Source organism: Martes martes, assembly GCF_963455335.1.
Source record: "Martes martes genome assembly, chromosome: 3".
In the NCBI taxonomy this organism is placed as follows: Eukaryota; Metazoa; Chordata; class Mammalia; order Carnivora; family Mustelidae; genus Martes; species Martes martes.
Window position 1 is genome coordinate 93,864,907 of NC_137890.1, and position 20,373 is coordinate 93,885,279.

General features: G+C 39.6%; 1 protein-coding gene across 2 annotated transcripts in view; it reads right to left on the bottom strand.

Annotated features, from left to right (window-relative positions):
* The window catches only part of PTPN4 (protein tyrosine phosphatase non-receptor type 4), a 217,572-nt gene extending 197,469 nt beyond the window's left edge, over positions 1-20,103 (bottom strand). For both annotated transcript variants that reach the window (XM_080798231.1, XM_080798232.1), the window contains exon 1: positions 19,518-20,103. The gene's annotated coding sequence lies outside the window, so the exon portion shown is untranslated. The remainder of the gene's footprint in view (positions 1-19,517) is intronic.
* Between the last annotated feature and the right edge of the window lie 270 nt (positions 20,104-20,373).

Genomic DNA, 20,373 nt, shown 5'->3' on the forward strand with positions numbered 1-20,373 from the left:
AAGCACCATTTAGCCAATTATTAAACTCTCAAAATGCAAGTATTTCTGTTACTCTGCTGCATTCATGGAATTTTGCAAGGAAAGGCTTCACAGCCTAAGTAAGGCAAAGGTCTCATTCTTCTCAACAACTGATGTTACACTAGTAAACCTGATAAACCACAGTTTCACTAAACTTATTCTAATTCTGTTACTTTCTAGTCTGATTTCCCTTGGAACAGTCACTACATATTTCTGAGCTCCAATTTCTTCATCTATAAAAAGATAAAAACCTTGTATGATCTATAATCTGCACCGTCCTATATACAGCCACACTACATAGATCAACTAAGCACTTGAAATGTGGCTCATCTAACAATTTTTTAAATTAAGTTAAAATTTAAATGGCCACATTTAGCTAGTGGCTTACCTACTAGGCAGGGCAGGACTAAATGATTATTAAATTCCCTTCCAGTTCTAAAATTCAATCATTTTTAAAAATTGCCTTTCTACAGCATGGAGGTTCCTCAAAAAGTTGAAAATAGAGCTACTCTATGACCCAGCAATTGCACTACTGGGTATTTACCCTAAAGATACAAACATAGTGATCCGAAGGGGCACGTGCACCTGAATGTTTATAGCAGCAATGTCCACAATAGCCAAACTATGAAAAGAACCTAGATGTCCATCAACAGATGAATGGATAAAGAAGATGTGGTATATATCTACAATGGAATACTATGCAGCCATCAAAAGAAATGAAATCTTGCCACTTGAGAAGACGTGGATGGAACTAAAGGGTATTATCCTTAGAGACATAAGTCAATTGGAGAAAGACAACTATCATATGATCTCCCTGATATGAGGAAGTGGAGATGCAACGGGGGGGGGGGGGGCATGGGGGGGGCAGGAAAAGAATAAATGAAACAAGATGGGATCGGGAGGGAGACAAACCAAAAGAGACTCTTAATGTCACAAAACAAACTGAGGGTGGCCGGGGGAGGGGTGTCGGGGAAGGGTGGTGGGGTTATGGACATTGGGGAGGGTATGTACTATGGTGAGTGCTGTGAAGTGTGTAAACCTGGCGATTCACAGCCCTGTAACCCAGGGGCTAATAATACATTATATGTTTATAAAAAATTTAAAAAATTATTTTAAAAAATTGCCTTTCTCCTTAAAATGGAATAAGTGAACTGTAAGTCAAGTCAATAACACAACCACACAAGGTGGCGGGGGGGGGGGAATCCTAGTAACTACCAAACACAATATTCTTGACTAGGGTTGACAAAATTTTTTTCTTTTCCTTTTTTTTTTTTTTTTTTTTCAAAAACATTTTATTTATTTGGGATGTCTGGATGGTTCAGTCAGTTGAGTGTCTGCCTTTAGCTCAGGTCATGATCCCAGAGTTCTGGGATCAAGCCCCACATCGGGCTCCTTGGTCAGCGGGGAGCCGCCTTCTCCCTCTGCCTGCTGCTCCCCCTGCTTATGCTCGCGCTCTCTCTCTCTCTCTTTGACAAATAACTAAATTAGTTAGGGGTTTAGCGTAGAGCATTTTTTAGACAGAAAAAACAAAAAAGAATGCTAGCCTCTAGGATTTCCACCCTTCCTTTAGAAAGCAACTATTTCATATAAGCAGAGTTTTTTCTGTAACTGAACACAAACAATAGAGCTCATAGCACCTAAATGTTTAATGAAATGTTCCAAACTGTTGGCTGAGACTCACTGGATATGAAATTGACTTAGTGAGTCAAAAGCAGTAATTTTTTTCAACAAAAGAGAATACAGATGACTCTTGAACAACACAGGTTGGACTGCGTGGGTTCAATCTCATGCAGATTTTTTTCAATAAACACAGTACAATGCTGTAAATGTATTTCCTCTTCCTTATGATTTTGTTAATAACTTCTTTTCTCTAGCTTACTTTATTGTTGGAATACAGTATATAAGACACAGAACATACAAAATATGTGTTAAGAGACTTTATTGGTAAAGCTTCTGGTCAATGGACTATAAGCAGTGAAGTTTTTTAGGGAGTCAAAGCTATACATGGGTTTTGACTACGTGGGGGGTCAGCACTTCCTAACCCCCATGCTGTTCAAGGGTCAACTACAGAACAGGAATTCAGTTAAGTGTCTGCCTTCGGCTCGGATCATGATCCCAGGGCCCTGGGATCAGGCCCCACATCAGGCTCCCTGCTGAGCAGGAAGCCTGCTTCTCCCTCTCCCTCTGCCTCCTGCTCCCCTTGCTTGTGCTCACTTTCTCTCTCTCTCAGATGAATAAAATCTTAAAAATAAATAGAAGCAAAAAAAATAAAATAAAATAAAATAAAATAAAAATGTATAGAAGCTATCAAGAGAATGACATAAAATGTCATTTTTCTTAATGTTGGGTAAAGTCTAAATAGTGGGAATGCCACTAACTTTATTATCTGCTCATAATACTATCTTATTACCTCATGAGTCCTTATGTCTGTTGAAAATAACTGAGGGTCAGTCTTTCACAAATAAAGTCAGGTTAAAAAAGAGAGGATTCGGGGTACCTGGGTGGCTCAGTGGGTTAAGCCTCTGCCTTCGGCTCAGGTCATGATCTCAGGGTCCTGGGATCAAGCCCCGCATCGGACTCTGCTCAGCAGGAAGCTTGCTTTCCCCCTCTCCCTCTCTGCCTGCCTCTCTGCCTACTTGTGATCTCTGTCTGTCAAATAAAATAAATAAAATCTATTTTAAAAGTTCTTTAAAAAAGCTTTTTAAAAAAAAAGAGAGAGGATTTGGGTGCCTGGGTGGCTCAGTGGGTTAAGCCTCTGCCTTCGGCTCAGGTCATGATCTCGGGGTTCTGGGATCAAGCCCTGCATCGGGCTCTCTGCTCAGCAGGAAGCTTGCTTTCCCCCCCTCCCTCTCTGCCTGCTGCTCTGCCTACTTGTGATTTCTCTGTCAAATAAATAAATAAAATCTTTAAAAAAAAAGAGAGAGAGAGAGGATTCTGCAAAGGTGCCAATACTATAATAATATGAGCTATTAGCATACATGGAAATAATACTTCTAATAGAAGAATATGGGCTCAGTAATCAGACTGTTTCAAGGTTCAAATCCTCATTACCTTTATGACCCTGGATAGTTACTAAACGACTCTGTGCCTCAGTTTCCTCATGAGTTGCTAAGAGCATTAAATGAGATAATACATAAGAAATCCTTAGCACAGTTCCTGACACTTAAAAGCACCTTATAATGTTGGCCATTATCATCATCATCACTGGGTCCTACCTCTCTAAATATTCAAAACTGACTTTAGGAAAAATGTGGAAATACTTTTATGCTTTTATCAAAATATTCTAGTTACACCAGAATTAAAACAGAGTACTGATTATTAAAAACCTCGGAAACCAGAAAATGTCCAAGGAACACCAGTAATGCAGTTGGATGAAAGACAATTCATCAGGAAAACAATAGCAATTAAACCTGGAAAGATATCTGGGACTGTAACATGGAGGAGTTTATACTAATTTGGGCAATAGTGGCATAGACTAGGGATCAGCAAACTATGGCTGTAAATCTGTTCACTGTTTGCCTTTGGGCCATGAATAAAGAATGGTTTTTACAGGGGCACCTGGCTGACTCAGTTAGTAGAGAATGTGACTCGTGATCTCAGGGTCATGAATTCGAGCTCCATGTTGAGTGTAGAGATTACTCTACTTAAGTGAAATGTTATCCCATAAAAAAGAACTTTTTACTCTTCTCACTAGTAAACCAATATGACAAAAAAAATCTATCATTACTGTTATATTTTTATTTCATTAATAAACACCTGTGAAGGGGTGCCTGGGTGGCTCAGTGGGTTAAAGCCTCTGCCTTTGGCTCAGGTCATGATCCCAGAGTCCTGGGATCGAGCCCCGCATCGGGCTCTCTGCTCGGTGGGGAGCCTGCCTCCTCCTCTCTCTCTGCCTGCCTCTCTGCCTATTTGTGATCTGTCAAATAAATAAAAATAAAATCTTTTAAATAAAAAATAAATAAATAAATAAACATCTGTGAAAAACTTTTTAAAAGCCTTAATTCGTCTGTCAGACAATTAGATAAATGTTTCTCCTTATTTTCCTCTAACCCTCTACTTGTTCAACATTATCTACCAAATGTCTCAAAATGTACCAGATAAGGAGAAGAAACACAAATACATGGACAATTTAAATAAGACAGAAGCCCCTGTCCTTATGGAGCTTCCACTCTAATAAACAAAAATATTATATAGTAAGGTGGTAAGCAGGGAATGTGGAAATAGGGATACGATTTTAAATAGGATACTCAGGAAAAGCATGACTGAGAATTTCATTTTGGGGAAGACTTGAAAGGAAGTAAGAGTGAGCCATGGGGATACTCTGCTTGGAACACTTGGGAGAAAGGTATTCTAGGCAGAGGGAAGAACAAGCAGAAAAGACTGAAGTGTCAGCATACCTGGGGTGTTCCAGGAATACCAAAGAGGCCAGTGCCACCTTGAGAAAAGTGAACAAGAGTGGTCAGAGATGAGGTCATAGACAGCAACACCCACAGATCACGTAGGGCCTTATTAGCCATGGTAAAGACTTCAGCCTTTGAAGTAAAACCAGAAACCAAAAAGGCACTTTGGGCATAGGAGAATGGTCATCTTCCTTATACTATTAAGAGATGAGTTTTCAACTCACAGCATTTCCTACTGATTATTAGATACAAAAAACTTAGAATATGTCATAAGTGGCTACTGTGCTAACAGAACCAGTTAGCTGTAAACTGTATAAGAAAAAACATTAAGACCCTACCAGATTAATGAACAAAAAACTTGAAGAATGTATGCAGCAAGAAATGAAATTAGTAAATACACATGAAAAAACATTCAACTACATTATCACTAAAAAGAAATTCAAATAAAACAAAGTACCACAGGGTGCCTGGGTGGCTCAGTGGATTAAAGCCTCTGCCTTCAGCTCAGGTCATGATCTCAGCATCCTGGGATCGAGCCCCGCATCGGGCTCTCTGCTCAGAGAGGAGCCTGCTTCCCTTCCTCTCTCTCTGCCTGCCTCTCTGCCTACTTGTGATCTCTGTCTGTCAAATAAATAAAATCTTTGCAAAAAACCCCCACAAAGTACCACTTATCACCCATTGCTAGGGAAGGACATTGGTAGTAGTACAAACTGGTTCAGGTCTATAACTCTGTATCTGAAATCACTAGTTTGGGGGCGCCTGGGTGGCTCAGTGGGTTAAGCCTCTGCCTTCGGCTCAGGTCATGATCTCAGGGTCCTGGGATCGAGCCCCGCATTGGACTCTCTGCTCAGCAGGGAGCCTGCTTCCTCCTCTCTCTCTCTCTGCCTGCCTCTCTGCCTGCTTGTCATCTCTGTCTGTCAAATAAATAAATAAATAATCTTAAAAAAAAAAAAAAAGAAATCACTAGTTTGAAAACAGTTCTGAATTTCAGAATACTTGGATTATAGAGAGGTGGTACTGTATGAACGCCCCGTATTAAGTAAGGTTCATGGTTAGGTGAATAACACCCTGTATTAACTGTAACACTACTTAAAGCGTCCCTGGAGTACCTTAGGGATGTTTGATATAAGTGGAATATAAAGTCTCAGTAGCCTCACATCAGTTAAGGTCAAGTTTGGCTATCAAATTAGTTATAAAAAGTTTTATTTTTCAGGGCCTTAGGGATCTCAGAATTGCATATAACTGCTAACCTAAATAATTGTTTTGTAAATAATTATGTAAACACAGATAAAAACCCATAAAAATAGATACATGAAAGGTGGGTCACAATATCACAATCACCTAAAAACTTTTCCAAATCACAAAACCTTAGAAATAGTTGTTTCTGTAGTAAGCACAGTAACTGATCACAGTATGTATCAGGCTGGAAAAGGTAAGTTGGAAATGTAAATAAACCAAGTACAGAGATTTTAAAAATTCCAATGTAAATAAAACAATTTGGAAATCTTGGAGTTTGTAAAAATATTTTACTTCCATGCACTAAGAAATAGCTAAAAAAGAAAAAGAACATCAACATTACTTTAAAAATATTTCCTAAATAATTTTCATCTCTTTGGAAAACTCATTCATTCTACTCAAAGAATACTCTGTATTAAATTAGCACTTATTACATGCAAGGCACTGTGAATACCATGCAGTATGGGAGCGAGGCTTGGAATGGAAGCTAGGGGCTGACCATGAGTTTAGATTTTATCTTACAGGCAGATGGAGAGGCAATAAAAAATTCTGAGCAGGGTGTATGTAATATGATTGGATGTGAATGTCAGATCACTCTGGCTACAGTGCAGAGGAGGATTAAAAAGGGCAAAATTAATGGTAGAATGCACTTTAAAGAGACTTATTTTAAAAGTTCAAACAAGGGACGCCTGGGTGGCTCAGTTGGTTAAGCGGCTGCCTTTGGCTCGGGTCATGATCCCAGCATCCTGGGATCCAGTCCCACATCAGGCTCCTTGCTTGGCGGGGAGCCTGCTTCTCCCTCTGCCTCTGCCTGCCACTCCGTCTGCCTGTGCTCGCTCTCTCTCCCGCTCTCTCTCTCTGACAAATAGATAAATAAAGTCTTTAAAAAAAAAAAAAAAGTTCAAACAAGACACGATGAGCTGTTTAAAAATCATCCCCCAAAATTTCAGAAGTTTTGCCCAAGCTTCTTATTGCCAAACTGAAGCTCAAGTGGTAACAGGGATACAGCAGGAAAAATTAGAGAAAGGGAAACTCAGCAATAACAAAAAGCAATCTAGACAGACAGCTAAAAAATAGTATCCACAGCTATAGTAGCAAGCAATAGGCAGCGATCTGGGCAAGCAGGGCCTATGTGGTAGAGGTCTGATAAGGAGGTGCTATCCCAGCAATCAGGAAAAACATAATAGGGCAACATGCCGAATTTCAAGGTTCTTGATGAAAGGCACAAAGCAGATAGCAAAGAGCTCCAGCTTAAAGACTAGAATTCAAGAATTCAAAAATAGGAGACAGAAAATAGGACAGCAGCAGAAAAGATACAGATTCTGGACTCAAATTAACCTACTTTCAAAACCTAAATCTGCCATTTTCTAGCTGTGAAAGTCTAAACAACTCAGCTTTTTGAGCCTCAACTTCATCTATAGATAGGGGATAGATACAGGGTTGGTGAGGGAATTAAATGAGGTATTATATTTTAAAACACCCAGTAGAGGGGCGCCTGGGTGGCTCAGTGGGTTAAGCCTCTGCCTTCAGCTCAGGTCATGATCCCGGGGTCCTGGGATCAAGCCCCACATCAGGCTCTCTGCTCAGCGGGGAGCCTCCTTCCTCCTCTCTCTCTCTCTCTCTCTCTCTCTCGCTGCCTGCCTCTCTGCCTACTTGTGATCTCTGTCAAATTAATAAATTAAAAAATCTTTAAAAAAAAAAAAAAAGCACCCAGTAGAGTTCAACAAATACTAGTTTCATCTTTTTTATTTCCCTTCCATTATTCATCTAAGCTACTACAATAAGGAAGTCTTCTGCTTGGCCACAAAGTCTGAAAGACTTCTCTGACTAGGCATTAGAGGACTTTTGGTACAGAAAATAACGTCACTGAAACAAGATGCCTCATGGAAGCACTAATTCATATAGAAAAGGTGAAAGAAAATGAGTTGCACAAGTAAAGGGGACTAAAAAACTGAAGTAGAGTAAAAGTTTAAATAATTAGAATCAGGGATGCCCGGTGGCTCAATTGGTTAAGTGTCTGTCTTTGGCTCGGGTCGTGATCCGGGGTCCTTGGATGAAGTTCCATATCAGGCTCCATGCTTAGCGGGGAGTCTGCTTTTCCCTCTGCTTGCCATTCCCCCTGCTTGTGCTCTCTGACAAATAAATAAATAAATCTTAAAAAAAAAAAAACCAAAAACAGTAAATAATTAGAATCAGTTAGCCTAATAGCATATCCACACAAGAGAATACATCATTATATAAAAGAAGAAAAAAGGGGAGAACTCCCTGTATTTTGAAGTCAAATGACCGCCAACATACAGTTTAAATGAAAAGGCTATAACATAAAACTTTAACATGCTGCCTTCTACATAAAAAGTAGGGGAAATAGTTTCTATATATTTTGTTTCTATTTGCAAAAATACTGGTAAAATACACAAATAATAAAAGTGGTTACCTATAGAGAGCAGAGAAGGCAGGGATAGAGTAGTAATAAGACTCTCAATACAGACATTGGGGAAGGTATGTGCTATGGTGAGTGCTGTGAAGTTTCCAAATCTGGTGATTCACAGACCTATACCCCTGGGGCTAATAATACATTATATGTTAATTTTTAAAAAATGGGAAAAAAAATAAGACTCTCAATACATACCTTTTTATATTATTTTGAAATTTGAACCAAATAACCGTATTACCACTTTAAAAATTTTTAAACAAATTTTTAAATACTTGAGAAGCCTGAGTTTTGTAATATATTCTGCTACACTTATTAATTAGAACTTACCTGTACATATTTTACTATATACTGACATAGTTAATGATGACTTACCTGTATACATTCCTAGCAGTATAACAAATTTTAAATTCTCCGGAAGAAAGAAGTATAATCTCCTTGAAGATAAAGATCATGTCTTATTCATTCTATAACCTCACTGCCAAGCATTGTGGTTCAAATGCCTGATGCACAGTGGTTCAAATAACCACTATACAGTTTCTTTCTCTTAATCCCCCAAATGTTAAGGTGGATGTGAACCATTAAAAAAAAGGGGGGGGGATATTTTTCTTGATTCTGTCCCCTATTCCACCATGACCCAAGAGATATTTCTTCTTCCCTTTATGACCAAATTTCTAGGAGTTGTCTAGTCTACACTCATTCTATGTCTAACTTACTCAATTTAGTTTTTCACTAACCCCTCTATTATAACTCTTCTGCTAAGACAATGAATCTCAAACTTTAGTATATCTCAGAATAATCAGAGCAGGATTTAGACGATTTCCTATGCAGCCACTTTCCCATTCCTCACTTGGCCTTTTAATAATCTGTAAGGTCGAGGGGCAACTGGGTGGCTCAGTCAGTTAAGTGTCTGCTTTCGGCTCAGGTCATAATCCTGGGTCCTGAGATCCAGCCCCGCATCAGGCGCCCTCTCCCTCTGCTGCTCCCCTCAAATAAAATCTTAAAAAAGAAAAAACAAAAAACCATAACAATCTATATGGTCTGAAATGAAACACGGGGAATTGATTTTTTTTTGGTAAAGATTTATGTACTTATGAGAGAGAGCGGGGGCGGGGTGCTCAGAGGGAGAGAAAGAATCTCAAGAAGAACTCCCCACTGAGCTCAGGGCCCAATGCAGGGCTTAATCTCAGGGCTCCAGGATCATGACCTGAGCCAAAATCAAGAGTCAGATGCTCAACCAACTGAGCCACCCAGGTGCCCCAGAAATGGTATTTTAAATCAGTATCTCATTTAATTCTGATATAGATACCCTGCCTAAACATATCTGAAAACCAATTCACTAAGGTCATCAATAACTTTCCAATAGCCAAATTCAACTTTTGTTCCTATCTCTCAGCATTTGATACCTGCCTAAAACTCCTTCCTTCATCGCCCTCTACCACACAAACAGACTCTCCTCTCTCACGACCACTTAAGTTTCTTTACTTCTAAAAGCCCCTAACTCAAATGATAATGCTTCAGGGCTCTGTCAGTGACCCAATTCCTTACTTTCATACACACTTGGTTAAGTAGTAACAGTCATACCCACTTCTTCAACTACCACTAATACAACCCTAAATCCTGATACTTTAAATTCCAGAGGCTATAAAGTATAAGAGGGGAAAAAAAAATGCTTTAGCATCACACAAATCTGAATTCAAAATATTTGCTCTGCTATTTACATGGTAACATGCTTAAAGTCACACACTTTTCTGAATTTCCACTTTGTCCTCCTTTAAAACTGAGAACACCTGACAAGTTTTTGTTCAGATTAAAAAAAAAAAAAAAGATTAAATGAGAGAAGTTCCTTTCCCTTCCTCGCATGCCCAGAAGACCCCATGCCATGGGCCTCAGAGGTGGCAAGCAAGGGACAACTAGCCTAAGGTTGGGAAACTGGCAGATACAAGGTGACTGAGCATATAAGTAAATATACTAAGGATAATGGTGGCCAATTTCTTACTGTGTAAAAGGATTTACAAATACAGAAAGGGGAAGACTAGAAAGAACCCTGGGGTGTTGGATTGGAATTGATATATCAATGTTAAATATAAATGTAAAATGTAAATATATATAATTAAATATAGAAACAAATTCAGGTGTGTGTGTGTGCATATATTTCCTAGCTGTGTCCACTCTAGAAGTGATTATACTCCAACACATTAATGAGCACATTAAGCATACAAATCTCAGTTTCTAGATACCACCTCTACTAGAAGAAATCAGAATTCCTTGGGAAGATGCATGATTCCAGAGCTGGAACAGAAAAAGTACAAAATGAGTTTGGAACATCTCATGCCAGAAAATAAGAAATGATTCAAAGGATGGGGACATATCAAAAAGATTCAGGAGCCCTCCTGAAGGGGGTCCCACTAGCCAAATCTAGGACAATTTCAACATTAGGGAAAAAAGTAAAAAATAACAATAAAACACACTGAACAGGAATAGAAATCCATGAGTACATACTGATATAATTAAATGAATGGGTAAATAAATGCATGGGGAAGAAGGAAGACATGTGTTTTCAACAGAAAATCAACCAGTAAATACGGATGGCAACCTTCATAGTAGTGGCTGATTCAGGCAGAAGTCATCATCAGTGGCCCCAAACACTGGTGAACGGAGGTTTGATGAAGAAAAGCCTTCTTGGAGCGTTAGAGCTCTTCCCACAAAAGAGTTACCAATTACAAAAGTAAAAAGGATGACGTTACAGTGTAGAAACCTAGTAGAGAGGAACATAACGTGTTCAGGGTAAACATCATAGTGATGGGACAATACTGTATGCATCCTAGTGATACACTAAGAACAGCATATATTTTCTTTTTTTTTTTTTAAGATTTTAATTAATTTATTTGACAGAGAGAGATAACCAGTAGGCAGAAAGGCAGGTGGCGGGGGTGGGCGTGGGGGGAAGCAGGCTCCCTGCCGAGCAGAGAGCCTGATGCAGGGCTCAACCCCAAGACCCTGAGATCATGACTCAGAGCCGAAGGCAGAAGCTTAGCCCACTGAGCCACCCAGGCGCCCCCAGCACATCATTTCTATGGTACACCTGCCAAAAACACAGTTAGTCTGCACATGAGCAAACCACTGGATGAATCGAAGTTAAAGGATATCTTACAGAATAAAAAAAGTCAAGGTCATAAAAGACAGAAATACTGAGGAACTGTTTCAAACTGAGGAGACTGAAGAGACATTATAATTAAATGTGATGTGTGATCCTGAACTGGATCTTAGACCAAAAAGAAAACAGGGAAACTGTTGGGATAAAAGGAAAATTTTGAATGGCATCTGGGGATTTGAAGATAATGTTGCATCAGTGTTGATTCTCTGATTTGGTGATTATGTAAAGACCATCCGTGCTTTGGTAAAGACACACTAGATTATTTAGGAGTGAAGGGCATGTGTGCTACTTGCTCTCAAATGGTTCACAAACAGCCTAATGAGATAAAAAATGGTACATTTCTCTGAAATGACTGGAAGTAGGGATAAAAATGAGAGACCAGAAATGAGATGACTAGATTTTAGATTTTAGACCAGAAATGAGATGACGAGATTTTAGATTCTCACTAAAATTTGAGAATCTAATAAGATATAGCAGAAAGAGAGAAAGGGTCAAAGATGATGTTAAAGTTCTTTCTAAGGCATCTGGAAGAAAAGTCCTCATTGAGCCCACTACAATGAGTCACACACAAGAATGCTGCACACTTATCTTGTGTACACACACAATATATATGCAATATACATATATATTTTAGAAAAATTATTTAAGGAAAAGATTTTTTTTTTAAGATTTTATGTATTTATTTGACAGAGATCAACAAGTAGGTGAGGGGTGGGGGGGCCCCGGGAAGCAGGCTCCCTGCTGAGCAGAGAGCCTGAGCGGGGCTCGATCTTGATCCCAATCGTGACCTGAGCTGAAGGCAGAGGCTTTAACCCACTGAGCCACCCAAGAGACCCCAAGGAAAAGATTTTTAATTAAAATAATTCAAGGGAAAAAAATTGGTTGAAGGAAATTCAAGAGCTCTTTGTGCTGAATTTGCAACTTTTCTGTAGGCTTGAAATTATTTCAAAATAAATTAATTTTTAAAATTCAGTAAGAACTCATGACCCCCTTGGTGCCTAGCAAAATACCTGGCTCACTACATGTACTCAATGAAAATTATTTGGCTTTCCCTTTCCAGCTGCCCAAAGAAGAAATCTTTTCCTCTTTCTCTTATATCCATTCTAATGAAACTGCCTAATTAGTTTTATCAACTCTTTTCCTCTTTCTCTTTTCCTCTTTCTCTTATATCCATTTTAATGAAACTGCCTAATTAGTTTTCACTTCTAGCCCCACATCCTTATTTTCATTTCCCCATTTCCAACCATAATCTCTCACCTGGACCACTGCAAGAGCATCCTAACTGGCCTCTCTATGCCATTTCTAACTTCATCTTTGCACGTCCTTACCTCCTTCCAATGAAATCATTATCTAGAAGTTAAGAGTTACCTTTCAAAACTCGTATCTAATCTTATTCCATTATTTAAATACCTACAATTGCTTCCAAATGCAAATTCTGATTTCCCAAGAGGCAGACTAAACACTTGTGTAGAGGAAGAGCAATGCAGAAGCACCAAAAATGTATTTCACATATACACACAAAACAATAAAGTAATTACTGGGAGGAAAGGGAAGAGCAGAAGGGCAGGTTAAAAGAGGGACTTTAATCTGACCTTCTTTGGGTTTATTTTAGGGTCTGGTATTGGTTATATATATATATTTTTTTATCACATGTGGGAATGCCAAGGCTGAGTGGGTACTATCAACTTTCCAATACTTAGAGCCTGTAAAACAGTGCTTTTCTCATTCCTTTCCTCACCTTGGCACCAAAGAAAATATTTTTTAGCACAGTGGGATAAGCCAAGACTGCTTAATTAAGGTCAAAGGAAACCATCTGGGGATTCCAATATGCCCAGGTCCAATAGTTTGATGGGTACCTTGCTCTCTGGCACATAGGTACAGCACTCCTGACACACCAGTTGGGAAGTTCTAAAGTTCTTACTGTAATTCCACACATAGCCCAAACAAGGACCTCAGAAGGTTTCATCTCCTAAGTAATCAACACCCCCATGCAGGAACACAAACATCAAGACCAGCCCACAGACAGAGACCGACATATACAAGACAACTTGCATTTCTCCAAACACACTAGGGATCCTTTCCTACTTCTGACGTTTTGTACATGCTGTTCTCTCTACCCAGATCAATTCCAATCTATCCTCCAAGACACTACTCAAATGCCACTTCTCATTTCCCCCAGATCTTATTACACTTGTCACTCTGAATCGTAATTGTTGACATGTGTTACCATCCCAGAATTAGGTTGGTAAATGAGTGTTCACTACATTATTTCCCAATAAACCAAATTTTCCAAAATACATTAATTAAAACCATTTAGGTAAAATTAAATTAAAATTAAATTAAAACCAGGTAAAACTCTATAATCAATTAGCATTTTCCCCCAAAACAAAAATGGTCATTGTTCTTTAAAATTTCTGTTTAAAAGAAAATCTAGGGACACCTGGGTGGCTCAGTTCATTAAGTGGCTGCCTTCGGCTCAGGTCATGATCCCAGGGGTCCTAGGATCAAGTCCCACATCCAGCTCCTGGCTCAGCAGAGAGCTGGTTTCTCTCTCCCACCCTGTCTGCTGCTCTCCCTACTTGTACTCTTCCTCTCTGTTGAATGAATAAATAAAATCTTAAATAAATAAATAAAAGAAAATCTAGCATAGAAATATTCATACCACTGGACCATTATCCAAATAGTTTAGGATTTTATTTTATTTATTTATTTATTTTAATGAGAGAGAGAGCATGAGAGGAGAGAGGTCAGTGGGAGAAACAGACTCCCCATGGAGCTGGGAGCCTGATATGGGACTCGATCCCGGGACTCCAGGATCATGACCTGAGCCAAAGGCAGTTGCTTAATCAACTGAGCCACCCAGGCGCCCTAGTTTAGGATTTTAAACTGAGGAAACAAACTTTAAGCAGAGAGAGATTCACTGCAGATTTTAAGAATGGAAACTTTAGTAACAACCAATGGTTAACAAAAGGTAAATGACTAAAGTGATCACCTGACTGATAAATCATCTGAAGTGCTAAGCAGTTGTTTAAATTATATTCATTGTGATGGAAATGGAAAAAATGAGAAAAATGTCAGCTACCATTTACTGATCATCTCTTCTATTTAAAAAGTACCAGATACTTTTCACATATTATCCCAATCCTCATGAAAATTCAAGGTCAAGTATTATTATCCTAATTTCATAGACAAGAAAGTAGGCTTTAAGGCTATATAATTTGCCCAAAGTTTTTGAGACCAGATTCCAACCTACATCAACATGACTCCAAAATCTATCATCTTTTTCCTACACTACAATGCTTCTACTATACAATGTCTCCAATATATTAAACTCAAAAGTGTATCTCCACCGTACAACTGTATTTGTAAAAAATATGGACAATTGCCTGGAAAGAAACAAAAATATTAGACTGGTGATTAAGGGTGAATGTTGTGACATTATGATTCCTTTAAATTAGCAACTTTTTTTTTTTAAGATTTTATTTATTTATTTGACAGACAGAGATCACAAGTAGGCAGAGAGGCAGGCCGAGAGAGAGAGAGAGAGAGAGAGAGAGAGAGAGAGAGGAGGAGGCAGGCTCCCAGCTGAGCAGAGAGCCCGATGCGGGGCTCGATCCCAGGACCCTGAGATCATGACCTGAGCTGAAGGCAGAGGCTTTAACCCACTGAGCCACCCAGGCGCCCCTAAATTAGCAACTCTTTAAAGGAGAATTGCTGAGCAATGATCTGAACTCCTGTGGCAATAAAAAACAACTCCCATTTTAAATTTTTTATTGTTTTATTGAGGACATAGAATAGGTAACATGTAAAAACTTGAGAAGGATGTACTCAACAAACATGTAAACAATCAGATATTAACACCAGGGTGCTTACTACTAGGATTCAAAACTGATGATTATAAACTGGATTAAGCAGCATTTTCCAGGAAAAAAAGGTGAATTTTGAGGAAGACTTAAGGAGACACATGGATTGAAGACAGGAATGTTTAAACTGAGGAAACAAGGGTGAGGAAAAAACAAAAATATTTTCTTTTTAAGCAAGAATGAGAAACAAGGTTAGTGAGATGAAGTTGGAAAGCCTTCAAGGCCAAGCTGATAAATTTGAAATTAATTTGATAAGTAACAAGGAATTGTAACAGACATTCTTAAATGGGAAGGCAGCATGCTGAAATATGGTCTTTAAACATTCAAACTTTGTTCCAAGGAAAAGTACAGTCTTTGGTTAAACAATGTTTAATAACGGGAGCAGGGGGGAATATTCCACCATTCTTTACCTGTGCTTTATACATACTCTTCTACAAAGGAAACTGACTAAACAAACAAAAATGTTTACATAAGGGGTGAGTATTTTGGGGAAAGGGGTCCTTTCAGATATATTAAATACTACTATATATTTTAATAAGAATCCCAGAACTCTAGAGCAAGAAGGGACGCTGGAGATAATCTTATAATGACAACCTCTTCATTTTCACAACGGATTAAGTTGAGGCTCAAGAACTAAATAGGGGCGCCTGGGTGGATCAGTGGATTAAAGCCTCTGCCTTCAGCTCAGGTCATGATCCCGGGGTCCTGGGATCGAGTCCCACATCGGGCTCTCTGCTCAGCAGGGAGTGTGTTTCCCTTCCTCTCTCTCTGCCTGCCTCTCTACCTACTTGTGATCTCGTCAAATAAATAAACAAAATCTTAAAAAAAAACTAAATAAGGTGTCTAAATGCCATATACAAACTAGTGGAAGATTCACTACTAAAACTCAGATTTTTTAGGCAGCAAGATCTAAAGCTGTGCTAACCAATATTAATAGCTTCTAGCAACATCTGGTTATTTAAATTTAAACTGGTTAAAATTAAATACAATTTACAGTTCCTGAGGCACGATAGTCACATTCAAGTGAACTGTGCCACACATGATTAATGGCTACCATACCTGACAGTGCAGAAAGAGTATTTCCACCACTATAGAAAGTTTAATTGGACAGTATAATCTACAGAATAAGCTTGAGTCAGACAGACCTCATTTTAATTCTACTTATTAGTAGTGTGATCCTAGACTAGTTATTTAATTTCCCTTTGACCCCATTGGGGTGGGGGGAGGAAGCAAGGGATTAATACTTCCCTCACAAAGTGTACTTGATGATTATGTGGGATAACATGAAAAGCCCCTTTACTCTGTCAGGCACATAACAGACAATTAACACTTTCCCTTTGGATACTTTTTTCTTTCTAATCCCCAAATAACATTTTTATTAAAAGATACAAACACAAGAACACCCCAATTAATATCTTCCCTTCAAGATAATTCACAGCATCTAATTTTCAATCTGTTCCTATCAATTTTTTCAAATACTCTCACCTTTCTTCCAGGGTTGCTACTCAGGAATAATGAAATGAGGAACGAAGGTAAAGGGAAATGCCTCTAGTGAAGTAGAAGAGAATGTAATAAATTTCTTGTTTATTTCCCATCCTATTTTAAATATGACTAATCTGACTGATCATGCAAAGGAAAAGAAAGAAATTACACTGTCCCTAGATACTGCACTTCCACACCAGTAAAGAAGATTCTACAGTACTTCTACATTACATTCCTTCTCGCCACCTGTACTACTAATTGAATATTAAATGAAGAAATAACACTTTCCTCTTACAATACTTTCCCAGTAAACAGTAATAAAAAACATTTCCAGAATGTTAAGCCAACCTTCCAGGTTTCACAGCTAAATCTAGTAAACGGACAAATTTAACAAATCTAGACTACAGCACATAAAAAACTTCACACTATACATGCTATTACACAGAAAAACAACAAAATTCAACTCAGTTTGTAGCCAGTGATTTTCTGCCAACACTAAATTTTATGTAGGAGCAACAACTCATATTTAGCTACATCAAGTTAAAGAGACTTGCCATTTCTCATGAGATCACCAATTTTACACTCCTAAAACTAGTAAAGAATTAAAGAACCTTTAAAGGTTCATGTTTAGACATCCACCAAACAAGACTTCTACATATTTTTTAAAGCTTTCTTGTTGCTTAAAACTGACCATATTAACTCCCAAAGGGCAGGGGAGGAGAACCCCTCAAAGTCTCCTTGAAATTTGTCTGGCATTACCTTGGTCCTTAAAGATAATTCACTCAAAACATGACCAACAATCCCCCTTAAAGAGTTCAGAACAACTCACATAAATGCTAAAGAGAAACACTACATATTATACTGTCACTTTACAACTCTAATTTTATTAGATAAAACTAAAATATTTTGAATATACAAATCAGAGAGTAACAATATTCTATGGAGTGGGTCACATAATTTTTTTTAATGAAAAAAGTTAAAAAAAAAGTCTTCATCACTATCCTACATAAAGTACTTTATACATTAAAAAAAGTCAGGCTTCTATGCCTGAACTGATGAAATCTAATTTGTGAGAGTCTATAATTTTTTAAAGTCCTTCAGTAATAATGAAGTGTACATTGGTTGCATTAGAATAGGTCAAATGAATTTTCCTGAGGCTGCACTCTAAGTACATCTGACCCAGAAAGTATTTTTAGCAAGTGTGTTCAATCAATGCTGGTTTTATGCCTAGCCTAAATTAGAAATTGGGTGTCATAAATTTAAAGTAACCAAGTTAGTAGGGACATTTTAAAAACAATTTTATGTTTAAAAACCTAAAAGATACTCAGAACATAAGAAAAAACCACGAGTTTGAAACAATTCGATACCCACAGCCCCAAAACTAAGCAGATTAGGAAACAGGCAATAAGAAAGTCATATCCTCTTCATTACTACTTTTCAGTTAACATGTGATTTTCTAGCTTAATAAACTTTAACCTACTATTAATAAAAACTACAAAATAGTGATGGCGTTTTTTTAAAATCTCTTGCCAAATATTTAAAACAGATTAGCTAAATCATAAATATTCTATGACCTGAAAGACCATGTTTTTTTTTAATTAAACCAAACCACTTAGGAACACAATATTGGACCATGTGCATGTTTCAGTGAAAAACAGTTAACAAAGATATGTGTGTCATTAAAGTAAAACAAAACAAAAAACAGAGACATAAAAATAAATTCTGTGGTAACTGGAGCATAAACTTATTCTGACAAAAAATGGTGGGGTCCACAAAAGATTGCACTCTTATTGTGAGTCAGTAAAGTTCTATACAAACTTAGGCTTATGAAAAATCTCTTTCGAAAAAAATCGCTGAATTTATATTCATCAAATTCAAGATCTAATTGATATATCTAGCTCTATTTCAATAAGCACACTCTGGACTCTAAACAATCATTTATTTAAGTTAAGTTCCTACTCCCCTAAAAAAACGAAAAATCGTTCTCTCTGGCATGTTAAGGTCCCAAAATCAGGATAAAAAAATGTCCGGGCTTTTACTGTTCCATAGTCTTTTCACTCAAATCATCTTTTACAAGCCGGATATATTGGCTTTTGGGTGGTTTTTTCTCTCCCCCTCCATAAACATGTGTTAAGCTGTAGTTTTCAACCAGACCCAAGATTTGGTCACATAAACCTAATATTACTCCAACTCTGATATAAAAGCAGTTGGTATATTGAAGATATATAGGTTCCCCTGGAACAAACGCTTGAAAAATCCTACAAAATCGTTCTTGTCCATAGTGGTGTCACTATAGGAGACAACCCTAGACATAAAAGCCTCCCCTTCTAAATTTCGCAGACACACCAATACATGTATCTGTGCAACTGTAAACTGTTCCATTTTAAGGAAACCCTGGGAAATGCATCGGTACATCTACTTAGCTACATCTCAACTTTGTTTGGCCCAATTACAGATTGCTACATACAAGTATACACCGGTAGAATCACAAGAGCCTTAAAACTTCAATAGTACGGACAATCTGCCCAGGCAGCATATGTAAGAAGCACCCATACAACCCAATTTAAAAAAAAAAAGAAAGAAAGAAAGAAAAAGAAAAAGAAAAAGGAATCCTACCAACAATGGAAAACTCAGAAGATTCTAAAATCGTACCTAGACTTTAGGTCCTGTGGAACATTCCATCTCCGCACCGATTCCATCCCCTCTCCCTTCGCTCACCCATATCCCAACTATAACCCCCAGGAGCTCCAAGAGCTGAGGTCCCGGAAAGAAAGGGGGACGGGGGGAACAAGCATCATTTTTCTCCTTCTCTTCAATCAACCTTGTTGCCTCCGGCTAGCCCTACCTGGCTCGCCTCCCACACCCAGGTAACAGCTCCGCGCACCGCGCAGGGCCGAGAGGCCGGCCGGAACCCCAGAGCCTCTTCTTACCTTCGTAGCACAGCCGCGTCCCCTCGGCTGGAGAAGAAAAGCCTCGAGGCCCGGGCGCGCCGGGGGGAAGCGCGTCCGCTGCGCCGCTCCCGGGGGCTCCCTCAGCGCCCCCCTAGCAGCCGCCGCCGCAGCGGCCGCGCCACGGCCCCGAGCGGCCAGCACCACCTCATACTGCGGGGCTGCCGCGGGCCGGCGCCGCCGGGGAGGCGGGCAGGAGGCGGGCGGCCGGCGCGCTCTCCCACCTCCCTGCGGGGATGAGATAATCCACACCCCCCAAAGTGCCGTGGGGGAGGGGAGCCCCGGGGCGGGGGGGGGGGCTGGCCCCAAACCTCAAAGCCAAGTCTCTCCTATCCCCGGCTCAGGCCCCGAATTCAGCCCCTGGGAATCCAGGAGTCCTGAGAGAACAATGTGGGGGAGCCGCGAGGAGCGGAAAAGCGCGCAGCGCGGCGTGAGCAGGCGGATAATCCTGGGCAGCGTTTGTGTGTGAGAGTGCAAGGGGAGCTCAGTCTATCCACTCCTTGTCCTCCTCCTCTTCCTCCTCCTCCTCCTCCGTCTCCTCCTCCTCCCTCAAGCACACCCCGTCTCCCAGGCCACAGCATAGCAACCGAACATGGCGGCTGCGCAGACGCCGCCACTCAGCGGCCGGGAGCGGCGGTGGCCGCAACTGGAGGCGATCTCGCGAGAGGCGAGGCCGAAATCCTCCCAGTTAGCGCCTGCAGAAGAGGTTGCACCAGAGCGGGCGCGGGGGGACACGCAGGTGCGATGGAGGCCGGACCTGGGTAGGTTGGGAAGGAAGGGCTGGAGGAGGGGCGGAGCTCTGTGGCCCCACCCCATGGCCCTGCGGCGATTGGTTACT